The sequence below is a fragment of the Mytilus edulis genome, chromosome 9 (genome assembly GCF_963676685.1).
Source record: "Mytilus edulis chromosome 9, xbMytEdul2.2, whole genome shotgun sequence".
NCBI lineage: Eukaryota > Metazoa > Mollusca > Bivalvia > Mytilida > Mytilidae > Mytilus > Mytilus edulis.
In genome coordinates, this window is record NC_092352.1 from 43,484,112 (window position 1) to 43,497,395 (window position 13,284).

Sequence of the window (13,284 nt, forward strand, 5' to 3'; positions counted from 1 at the left end):
TTTGTCAATTTTCCGAGTTGATATCTTTATTACAATTTAAATGAAGAAGTTATTGCAGAGTCTCTCAATTCAATTTAACTGAACCATGTAAGTAAGATTTGTGTTAATGTGGTACTTATCTTGTGATCAGAATTTAAAAATCCCATGGAGCGAGGTAAATAATCATATAAAATGGAACCAGAGATGCAAGATTGTACCATTTTAGATTGAAAATTAAGTTTTAAATGTGATTTATGACTCGTCATTTGGTTTTTTCATTTAAATCAAAATTTGAATTCGGATATATTTTTGACTCATCAATACGGCTTTAAATTGATAGAAAAAAATCAAATTAATAACAAATTAATTTCATGATAATATGTCACAAAGAATTTATCTTTTTCAAATTTGAAAAGTTATAATTTACAATTTCTGAATTTTATTATAGAAATTTACATTTTCAATAGGTTCATTTGCCCGACATTAATTTAATATAATGCAATGTACAAACATTGATTATTTGTGGAAATTTGTTTTTTTAAAGAAAACTATACGAACAGCTTTTTTATGATTCAGCGGGGGTAGAATTTTTTTTTTTTACTTACTATTACTGTTTTTCACGTTTGCATTGTCTTTTAATGTTTGTATTCTGTTGCAAGTCTTATTTGCCGTCTTTTGGTTTTCGCCATATTTTTGTCGGTATATTTTTGACTCACGAGGATCGGTTCTGCCTTTGATATATTCCACCTCTTTTGTGATCATGTGTTTGGGTAATTCAATTCAATTCAATTCAATATTTTATTGGAAAGAGCACACTTGAGGTGTGATCCAAATACAGACAATAATATATTAAACAACATCTAAATGCAATATAGATTTATGTAACAACAAGTCATTAGTAAATTCTATGGATACCATAACATTTAGAACCTATAATATATACAGCATGATTATTCGAAGTTTTCATAATTTTGCTTAAACAACCCAATTACCTATATAATATATATGTGAATATGCACAAGCGACTATAAAGGATTATTATCCGATGAAACATTATGGTGTTCTCTTAAATCAAGACCTTCTTCAATATACATACAAATTAATTTTAGTTCCTTTTCAGAATTATGATTTAAATTTTTTTTTAAACTTTCATCCAAATTGTTTGAAAGTATATCATTGATTTTATATTTAGATCATTTTTTTTTGCATTGAGGACATTCAATAAAAAATGTATCTCAAAATTATATGCTTACAACAATAAATTGAGGATGCGACAGGGTTGAATTCTGAAGTAACTATTGTCGGCCTTCTACTCGTCAATGTATTTTGAACATTGCATACGTTTGCATGTGTTTTGATAATTTTTTGTCCTTTAACAAATAATTTGTACACACATTTTTTTTATATTTTGCTACCTTGCTTTTTAACAGTTTTCAAAGATGTTCGTATTGATCAATTTTTCAACTTTCTTCTTTAGAATGTTGTGGTCTGTTGTGTGTAATTTGTGTCATTTGTTTGTCATTTTTGAGTGGGATAGTTTTAGTATCGTGAAGTTGTTAAAATGTAAAAAGTAAGGAAACATATGTAAACGATTATTTTTTATGTTTTTGTTTTATGATACAGCTCAGTTTGTTCGTTCTGATACATCCTTAGCTTTCCAATATTCGGCTTTGGGCGTTTCTGATGAAGGCAAATCCAAAAAATAGCTTCGGATTCATGCAATTTATAATGTGTTATTTTTATGTTTTTTTTTATTTAAGCAATGTGATGCATATTATTACAACTGGTATATAGTTTCTGCTGGCATAATTTAGAGGACATGATTCAAAAGTTAATATACTAAAACGTTTTGTATTCTTTATTTAATGATATTTCAAACTCTCTCGAGGAAAGATACATTAGGTTTTGTTCATCTTTTTATATAAGTTTGGCTTTTATCATGATTGATGATCCCACAATTTCGCACAACAGGAATTCCGATGTTCTGGAAACATGAAAATATAATATCTTTGTTTAAATTTTTCATTACTTAATTTTAAAACAACATGCAATATATTTAAAAGGCAACAAGGTTTGACCGAGGTATAGAAATATGGTAAAATAAACAAACGGCAGCAACCAATAACCAACCAATCGATAACAAATAGTGCCAATCTTCGATAACGTTTGACCAAATGTTTTCTGAGGATGAGGTTTTAAAAATCATTGATACTGTATAATATTTAGCAGCTTTTATCAAACCAGACTGTTTTACATTAGAGAAATGCTCTCCTAGAACCTCCTTCCCTCAGACCACTTTCAAGCGGCCTACAAACAATCTCACGATGTCTGTTCAAAAGCAAGACAAACAATGTTCAAAGTTCATACTTTTTTTTTTATTAAACTAAGCGATACCTGTTTTAAATTATTTGGTGTGACCACTTTTTTCTTTCTTGGTCAGTTTATACTATCTTCCTTCAACGTAAGTTTACTTTTTTCCCTCCAAGTTCATTCCTTTCACCCTTGAGCTGTGGAAGTGCTGAAGTTCTAAGGCAGCCATGTCATGGTAGACGTCAGTACATACAGGAAAGCTTGTGGAAAATTAGATCAAGAGGAGACAATAATTCAATAGTAGTAGATTTCTGAAGATTTGAGTAAAATCAAGTATTTCTATAAAGTAAGTAAACCTTAGCCATTTCATTATCAAAAGATGTCCCTCTATTTTTGTTTCAAATTTGAAGTATCATATGCCTTTAAGAAACAGTTAGGCGCTGGTGTTGAAGTCAGCGATTTTTCGATGATAAAGGCAATTTATTTAAAACTAATTGATTGTTCGTGTTTTACAATCAATTTCACAAAAATGTAATCAATTGTCAGTGTTTTTTTTATGTCATAGTTTTTCTATTTGTAATGTTAATGTCAATGAGTAATGATTTTATAGTTACAAGATTTGAAGGTCAATTCAGTTGTTCAAGCAATGTTAACGTATGTTTGATGATTTTTATCATTGCATTAGACCGTTGGTTTTCCCGTTTGAATGGTTTTACACTTGTTATTTTGGGGCCCTTTAAAGCTTGTTGTTCGGTGTGAGCCAAGGCTCCGTGTTGAAGGCCGTACCTTGACCAATAATGGTTTACTTTTATAAATTGTTATTTGGATGGAGAGTTGTCTCATTGGCACACAAACCACATCTTCCTATACCTATTAAAAGCCATAAAATGAAGCTTAATATATTAATGTTAAACATGACTTAATAGTCCATCTAAGCTTTCTTTTTAGCAAAATAGATACTGTCATTTTAATGTTAATATCAGAAGTAAAAATTTGTCTGTCCTAAGCAAAGATCGCTTGAGTCAAATTTTGCATAACTATTTCGTATTATTGCGATCGATTGTTCTTAAATTTCGTTATTGATTTAAATATTCCAACTTTGTTTATTCGTGCCTAACTGTTAGTGATTGTGGTTATGAAACGCGCGTCAGACGCACTTAGCATCTTTTGTGAGTTTTTATAACGCCGGTGTTAATCCACTGGTAGTTGATGTTTTGTCTTTGAGGGGGTTAACACACAACAGTCAAACATGACAATAAAAAACTTAGATAGGGTTTTTGTCAGAAACTTTACAGTTCAAAAATTACAACCAACCAATCAATCATAATAACTTCTCTCAAACGAAATGTGTTGCACCGAGGTATCGAAAGTTTACAGTTGAGTCCACACGTACTTGTCATGAAACAGTAACACATATTCCACGAGGTATATCTTCAAATCCTTTTAAAATATTAAGTTTGTATTTTTTCAACACGAATTCTTCAGTAAATAATGGAAGTTTTTGTACCTCCAAATTTTCTTCATGACAATATTCCGAAATTTGAACTAAGATGGACTTGATTATGACTTTAGACCCCATGTGATCACATAGCTCTTCACGTAATAAGGTATTTATATACCCGTGGTATTCATTGTTTTGGGGCGTAAGTGTTCCTGATGAAGGTAAACACAGAAGAGAGCTTTGAACGCTATACATTAATAATGAGTTATTTTTAGCACTGGATTGATACCGATTTTTAAAAATATCAAAATCGAGGAGTCGATATTATATGACATCGCAGACCTAAGTCATTTCATTCAAAGTAAATATCTTTAATTGTGTGTCTTGTATACTTACAAAATGTTCAAGTGAAATTTTATAGTTTCCTCCAATGCCTGGTTCTTTATTTTGCTTTTATGCATAATACTTTTCAAAGGAGACCTACCAAAAACATATTTTGGCTGTGCTTTTGATTTTGAAACTGTCCGAAGTGTTTATTTTTGGCCTCAAGAACATGTTCACTTGACTGACCAAAAGAATTGAACATACTGCCCTTTAAGTTACTAATAAAATTGAGTAAGGAAATGGGGAATGTGTCAAAGCGACAACAACCCGACCATAAAGCAGACAACAGCCGAAGGCCACCAATGGGTCTTCAATGTAGCGAGAATTCCCGCACCCGTAAGTGTCCTTCAGCTGGCCCCTAAAAATATGTATACTAGTACAGTCATAATGGACGTATATTTACCATATATTTAGTTTTAATTTACTAAGACAGTAAAATGTAAGCAACAACGATTTAGGTTGGCATCCATATTTATGTTTAACTTTTGTGACATTGTTTTAAACATTGTTTTACATGAGAATATGTCCACATCTAATTTTAAACTCTTTCTCCCAAAAGCATTACCTCAAGCAATGTCACTGATGTCTTCAAAAATTTATAAAAATTAATATTTACGATATTTTTATTTTCATTTGCCAGTTTCATGTTCATTGATACAACAAGTCAAAATCACATAACTATAATTATAATAACAGGAATAGACTCAATATAATGTTGTCAATATCATAGAATTTGATGCGACTGTCCCACAAGCGAGAGGTTTAGCTAGCTAAAAAAAAAAACCAGGAGCAATCCACAATTTTCTAAATTAGAAGTTGTTATCCATTCGTTTGATGCGTTTAAACTTTTGATTTTGTTATTTGGTTATTTTTGTGAGTTTAATTTTTGCTATACACAAAAACAGAGCAATGAGGAAGAACGACTGAAAACGACACATTAATTTTACGTTAACCGTCTTAACCGACACGATTTTGGTTGTCAGATGCGATTGGTCACAGTCTCAACTCATTAGCGACATGTTTTATCGGAAATATATATAGATCTATATATATACCAGTATAGTTTCCTGATCTTTAATTTAATCAACTGTCTCCTATTCTCGATTGTGACATTTTGACTGTTGATTCGCAAGGCGGGCGATCCATGAATAGAAGGGGGAGGAGAACTAACGCTGACGACGCAACCGGATTTGCTCTTGTTAAGATCATGCCAGTCTCTGATTTTTTGTTACTTTGATTTGTCACTGCTTACGAGATTTTAACATAGGTATACTACTTAGTATGTTCATTTATATACCAGTTCTGGGCTTCCGTTTTATTTTGCATAATCACATTTCTCTGTTGCGATAGGAATCATTATCGTAGATTATGTTCATAATTTTTTTTCATCTTGAAAGGGAGTAATTATTTTAAAAACTAAATAACTATGTATTTATCTTTCATCAATAATAATCCTCTAGTAATTAAACAAGCAACATAGTGCATAACCTCAAATACCAAACAGTGGGAAAATACAATCAAAATTAATGTTAATTTGTGGCAACACTTCTGTAATGAAAAAAAAATCTTGTTTTACAAATTGCAGTTGCGCTTCGAGATCGTCAATTATGTTTCGTAACAAATTGGCATTGTATACATGCACTAAACTTGGCTAATTGGTTAATATATTTAAATTTCTTTCTAGTTTATTGGTGTTGTCTGAACTATTAATTGTGTCCACGGAGACGGTATTACCAGTTGAGCGATACACTGCTACTAGAGTCAACGTCATCTGGTACCTGATTGGAAAATATTATTGACTCTTTTACGTTTATTGGTTGAGATAATTTAAATTCATAATGCGTAGATAAATAAAATTATATCTTTAAAAATGTACAATGTAAACTAGAAACTTTCCCATTTATAATGTTTTGTTAAATATATTATTTCTTTATGTATAACCCCACGAGCTCCACATTTCCCCAAATAGAACTCCATTTACTAGCAATTATTTAAAAAATTCGTTGGTACTGTCTTGCAGTATTTTGTTTTTGTATTATACTGTTTGAGTGTCAGATATTCACATTATGCATTATAAATTATTGAATTTGCTCAAAAGGAAGAGAGTAGTTGTAAAAAAGGTAAATATTCTCATATTAGACATAACCTTCAATTCAACTTAGTTCCAAAAAGCCTTCTACTCTTTAAAACAAATGTGTGCAAATGTTCAATAATAAAAGCTGTGTTGTATAAATAAACTCATCATAGATGCCAAGATTAAAATTTTATAGTTACGCTAGTATAAAACATTCAATAAATTAACACTTTTGGAAAAAAGGAAAAAAATATCAAAAATACCGACCACCAAGGACAATTCAAACAGGAAAGTACCTTATCAAAATAGGGACGAAAGATACCAGAGTGACAGTCAAACTCATAAATCGACAGTAAACTGACAACGCCATGGCTTAAAATGAAAAGGACAAACAGAAAAACAATAGTACACATAACACAACATAGAAAACTAAAAAATTAACCCCACGAACCCCACCAAAAACTAGGGGTGATCTCAGGTGCTCCGGAAGGGTAAGCAGATCCTGCTCCACATGTTGCACCCGTTGTGTTGCGTATGAGATAACAAATCCAGTAAATAGTATAGTTCGGTAGGTCAGATTAATGAAAGGGAAGGGGACTGTAGTTACGACGTAAGGAACATATCCGATATCATTTGTGAAATGGTTATTCCATAACGGTCAACCAACTCGTGATGGCGTTCGTAAAATTTACGAAGTGATGTTTTCAATTTCACCATTTGGAACTCTTGGTTTAATGGTAAAGTGGTTTTACTAAAACTGCATGTAAATAAAAACAAAGACGTCTAAACTGTATGAATTTGTATTGATGACTGAAGTACAAGATAACGTCATAAGTACACAACGTTGGATATACAATAATGCCGCGTTACGTTAACGTTCTCTTCTGTGCGTGATTTCCAACAAATAGCTTACTTGTGAGCAACAACCCTCTATCAAGAAAATCATGATAGGAAATGCAAGCACGGCAATATCGTATCAATTGGGAGATATATACACCGTATGCAGGTGCTGCTGGAATGTTGCTACTTAGAAATTGAAAGTTCACAATTTGAAAGCTGAAATCATCTCTTTTGTCGTAAAGTTTTGTTTTCAATCGACCCTCATTGTCAATTTCTAGATTTAAGTCAAGATACGAGGCCGACTTAACTGTTCAATTGTATAGATGCATTCGACATAGTCACCAAACTTTGAATTATTTAGTGATGATATAGCGGAAAGTAGAGTTAAAGGATATTGCTAACTTCTTATCTTTCTTTCTAAGAAATTCCTGTATGAAGTCAGCCTCATAATAATAAAGAAACAAGTCGGCAAGAAGAGGCACCAATTCGTTCCCATTGAAATGCCGATAGTCTGTTGAAAAACACGTCCTTCGAACGTAACAAATATGTTGTCAATCAAGAAATCAAGCATCTTGATAATGTTAGTATCAGAGAATTTTTTGTTTGAATCAGAGTGATCCTTTACAAAGTAGGATTTATCCCTTCCTAAGACAAGATACTTGTATCTTCGTTGGCCATTCTTTTTTTATGAAACAAAGCAATACCAACTCTTTCAATTTGTCTTTTAGTTTGGAATGTGGAATACTTGTATTCAGTGTAGAAAAGTCAAATGTTTAAATACTATTACAAGATGAAAGGGAGTTAGATTGTATGTACTCTAAAAGATCTTTGGAATTTTTAAGTATCCACATCTGATTCACGCCACCTCTAGGATAGGCAGTTTCACAATAACTTTGAAGCCCTTCTGTGATTGCTGATAAAATAGATGTTACTATTTAGAAAGAGGTTTCGTGGAGCACTTGGAAGACCCAGCAATATACCGTTGTTTGTAAGGACACTTATGCAGTTTAGGTATCCAACACAGAAATGGAAGATCCAGTTCATCATCTTTGGTTGAAATTCCAAAGGAACATAGAACAGACCTATGCTTATCCAGGATTTCCTCTTTGGTAAGTGTCGTGAAGGTATATGTTGGGTTTCCAAGTGAATTGTCAATACCTAATTCATTTATCAAGCAGTTAATGTAATGAGTTTTGCTCACAAAAACGATGTTGTTTGGGGCTTTATCTGCGGGGACAGCAACATATTTTTCATGAAGGTAGGATAAGTGTTTTGTAACATTAGGGTTTTTAAAGATTAACGTAGCATGGGTATTGATAGACCCATTCAGTTTCTTAATTCTGATTTGTATCAACGACCTCACTGCCATAATCCATTCGGAAAGAGTGTCTACGTATTCTTTCTCACGCTTAGCCCATTGCCTGGCATAATCCTCGACTGAATCCAACAAACTGCAAAATCAAAAGCTCAAACACATCAAACGAATGGAACACAACTATAAATTGAAGTATTTATCTTTCATTTGATATTAACAAAACATCTACCATAAATATATGGCAAGTTAGGGGTCCACTCAGTTTAAAGAAGGTCTTACGACTTGATGGGAACATTAAGTACAAACATTGCAGTTCATAAATCGTCAGTTTGTCTTCTAATTCTCATCATACATTGCATGTAATGGGCATGCAAAAGCCTGTTTTACTCATGTTATACATGATTCTGAATAAAAAGCCAGTTCAGTAGATATGACTATTTTTCGTTTATAATATGTTCAAGTTGAATAATTAGCGATACACAATAAATTTGCAAAATTGATGTAAAATAAAAACAAGTATACATTGGAACCCGAATTTCCTTCTGTTTTTTTCTCAACCGGAACTGGATTGCTAATTATAATTGCTATACATGACATAGTAAATTACTTAGAACATCTTACTGTTATAAATTGATATATACTAAAGAAATTGCAGTATTGATTATATAAATGTTTGATTTATCGATAGACATGCAAATCATTCATAATCTTTAAACTTTCCAAAATTATAAAAACAATCAGAACATACACAATAATTTAACGTATGTTGTATTTTCGGAGAAATCACCGTTTTTGAGTTCGTATACTGTGAAAGTACTTTAATTCGTGGGTATCAATTTTCGTGGTTTGAGTAATATTAACATGTTCGTGGGTTTTTGAATTCGTGGATTTTAGTTTTCTAATATAAAAAAAATAATTGAAAAATTAAAGCCTTTAGAAACGAAGGTTACAAATAGTCTTGATTGAAGGAAATTGCAAAGTAAACATTGACCGTGTAAATCGTAGTGATAACACTAATTAACCTACGATAAAGTGATCAACAGATTAAAGACCATCAAAGGTGTTGATTAGGCCATAAACATGTCACCTAAAGAAAACAGTAACATAAATAAATGGTTTAAACGTATCTTGAATTGTCAAATAATTCTTATCAAAATCAAGCCCAGCTTGAAATTATTATTTCCCACATGTAGGGTATATGAGGATATAAAATGAACACTTTATCATACTAGCATATCAATACTGGAAATCTGACTTTCGTCGATCAACAATATGTTTTATGAGAATAAAAAGATTAAAAGTTGTACAGTTTAGGTTATTAAAGATTAAATGGGTATAATTCTGCATGCGGTTGTAGTTCTGTGACTGCTATTAATGTATTCTCAGATTTGGCTTTATTCAATATATTCTCTAGATCATATCAGTGGTCAAACCTACCGATGGGGATCTTTCCATGTCTTGATTTGGACAATGATTGTTTTATTTCGTTGGACACTTAAATTCGTGGATAAAGTCATCCACGAAAACCACGAAAATTGATACCCCACGAATAAAAGTACTTTCACAGTAGCTAAATCTGAAATTTCAATGTAATGTTTGGTAATTATTGTTTGGTATTTTGGTGAAGGTATTGTCTGTTATATAGGATTTCATTTCACTCTCTTTCCTTCTTGTACAGTTGACTTTGTAAATAAGTTTAATAATAAAACTGACTTTCTAATTGTGAAGCCAACTAGTCAAAATACTTCGTAGAATAAAATAACACTGAAAAAGTTGTTAAAGCTAAAATTGATAAATTACATTACACCAAAAATAAAAGTTTTGTAAGTAATTTTTTGAACCAGAAAACCATTCAGTCATCCATCATAGAAGTTTTTATTACAAATTAGTGGTTATAGGTTTATTCGATTGCTTTTTAGTTATAGACACAATGATGAAATGTTAAGTGATTTACAAGTGAACTTCAAAGAGGTTTTGTAACTTATCAACAGATTTTTTCTCTTCAATAATCTATCATTTTTATAGGAATTAAAAACCAAGATGTATTAATTTTTCATGTTTACGTAAACAGTCTAACTCGGCCTTTTACTGTAGAGGATATTTGATGTACAAGGGTGAGTATTAAAGTTCGTTGTAGGAAGCTGTATACAACGATTGCCATTTCAGAACGTGTGCCCACCATATCATTTATCAATGAAAACGTTACATCAAAGACCAACCTTAAACTAAACGGGACTTATATGAATGGTCGTCATAAGGAAGAATAAGCGGTTACAAGAGACGTAAAATTTAAATCTAGTTTTAATTAAAAATGTAAGCAGATTTTGTATGCAGCTTATAGACCAATTTGTCATTTTAAATGTGTCATGTTTGTTTTGTGTAAGAAGTGGACGTCAATTTCTTTCCGTCCTAGGATACAAGCCGTGCTCACAGACGGATCGTGTTTGGGAAGTTTGAATATATAGGCAAAACATGTCGGAATGCGTCTATAACAAACTATGTGAATGTGAAATCCTCTGATTGTCATATGCTATCAAACTATTTTATTAAAAGTTATAATTCAGTTTAGATTTCTAGTTTAAAAGGAGCATCAGAAGGAATTAACAAATATTGGGGGTTTTACACCATAAAATTTACTCTTGAATATGGACAAACCTGTGCACTGTAAAAAAAAACAGAAAAAAAGAAAAAGGCATGACAGGAACACTAGATATATTGATTTTTAATGTTTTCCAAATAAAAAAAAATGACTGCATTTAAAAATTTCGTATTGCCAAACCTTTAGAAGAAGGTAACAGACTGACTGAATTTCCATTGAAACAGATTACTCATTTACACATACTAATACAGCTTTTGTTATGCAGACATCTATTGTTCTTCTATTGTCTATGTCGATCAATATAATTCACTTCACGAGGGATCATCTCAATCGTTTTCGAACCTCAAGTGTATTTTGGCACCTTTTAGGAAACGAAAATAAAAACTTATAGTCCAAGAAAGTCTTTTTCAGTCTCAAACATATAAAAAAGTAAATTAACAAAAATACCGAATTCCGAGGACAATTCAAAACGGAAAGTCCATAAAAAAAGTTCAAACATACCTTACAACTGTCATATTCCTGCCTCGGTGCAGGCATTTTCTCATGTTGAAAATGGTGGATTAACCCTGGTTTAATAGCTAGCTAAACCTCTCACTTTTATAACAGTCGCATACAATTCCATTATATTGGCAACAATATAAAAAAAACATAAAAAGAACCCTAAAATGCATATAGAAAAAGCACACAAGCTATAAAAACGGAAGACAAGAAAAAAAAACCTATTAACCATAGCACAAGAACACAATAACGGGATGGACCGAGCCACGTCAAATAGATACTACCCAAAACTAACTAAACAGTTAAAGTAATGATTTACAAAGACAATTAAAAGAACACTTTAACACAATGTAATGATGAACTACATCAGTACATATAATCATCCTTAAGACCATCGTGTATTATTTGTAAAGTTGACATCAAATAATATATATTTAAAACATATTTGTCCAGTTTCTCTCATCCCTTACATCTTTTGTAGGTACCAAGGAATGTCTGTATTTATAGCAATATGGTGACGACAAATCGGCAACATTTGTTAATTCCTTCGTAAAAGGTTGATAACATCTACGCTGGACATTTATCAGATTATAGCTCTCGATGGAAGTAAATGGTATAAAATAAGAAAAAGTCCCCTTAGAAATCCATAAGGGATTCGATTAGAATATCAATTATGAATTATGACACATAAACTTTTAAAATGATACAAACATCACTGGTGACATTTGAATATATATTTTTAGTTTAAAATGGGTTTAAAATCAAATTATGAAATCAATTTATATCATATTGGTCCATTGTTTAGAATACTAATTGGAGATATCTAAATGATGTATGTTCGAATGTTACTTTAAATGAACTAATAGAAATCTGTATTGATTTCTATATGTTCATTTAGAATATGACTATCAAAATTAATTTGTAATTTTATAAAATTGTTTAAATATGACGAGATGCATACCATCAGACATAAAGCTTTGAATACTGATTCTTGTTTGTATGTTTTGGAATGTGTAACTGACCACAGCCGGGTCGTAGCACTTTAAATTTCTTTTTGCACGTCAAATAAGTGTAATGTATAATAATATGTTTTTGTCTTTCCGTCCTCTTTCAAGTTTTATAAGTGAGAAGTGTAGGCATTGATAATGCTTCTTTTCTTTTTACAGAACAAATTCTGTGAAACTGACGTTATGAAGATGCTTGATTTCTTGTTTGACAATATATTTGTTATGTTTTGAAGACGTGTTTTTCAACAAACTATCGGTGTTCCAATTGGAACCAACTGCCACCTCTTCTTGTCGAATGTTTCCTTGAATCCCATGAGGTTGACTTCATATACAGGAGTTTCTCGGAAGAAATTACATAAATTTTACCTTTAATTTACTTTCCGATATAAAGATGATGTTCTGTCACTAAATAATTCACAATTTAGTGACTCTGATAAACGCATCTATTCCATCGAAATTGAGAAAAAGGATACACCAGATATAGTTTAGTCTGAACTTACATCTTGAAATCAACAACGAGGGTTGAAAACTAAATTTTACGACAAAGGTGAAGATTTCAGTATTCCATTTCTATATAGCAACATTCTTGACTTGGGACAGGCACATACAACCATAATGTGGAGGGGTTAAACATGTTGTTTAATTACCACAAACAGCATGTAATTCTATCATAGGCTTCGACTTTACTTGTCTAATGAGACCGAACATTACTAGACATGACTCAATACGTATACTTTCCAAAAAAAATCTTTAGCAAACAATTCCTCAATACGACTATCACTGCTTGCTGGAAATAACCCAGCTCATTTGGGATAGTCTTCATCTGATATTGGGTAT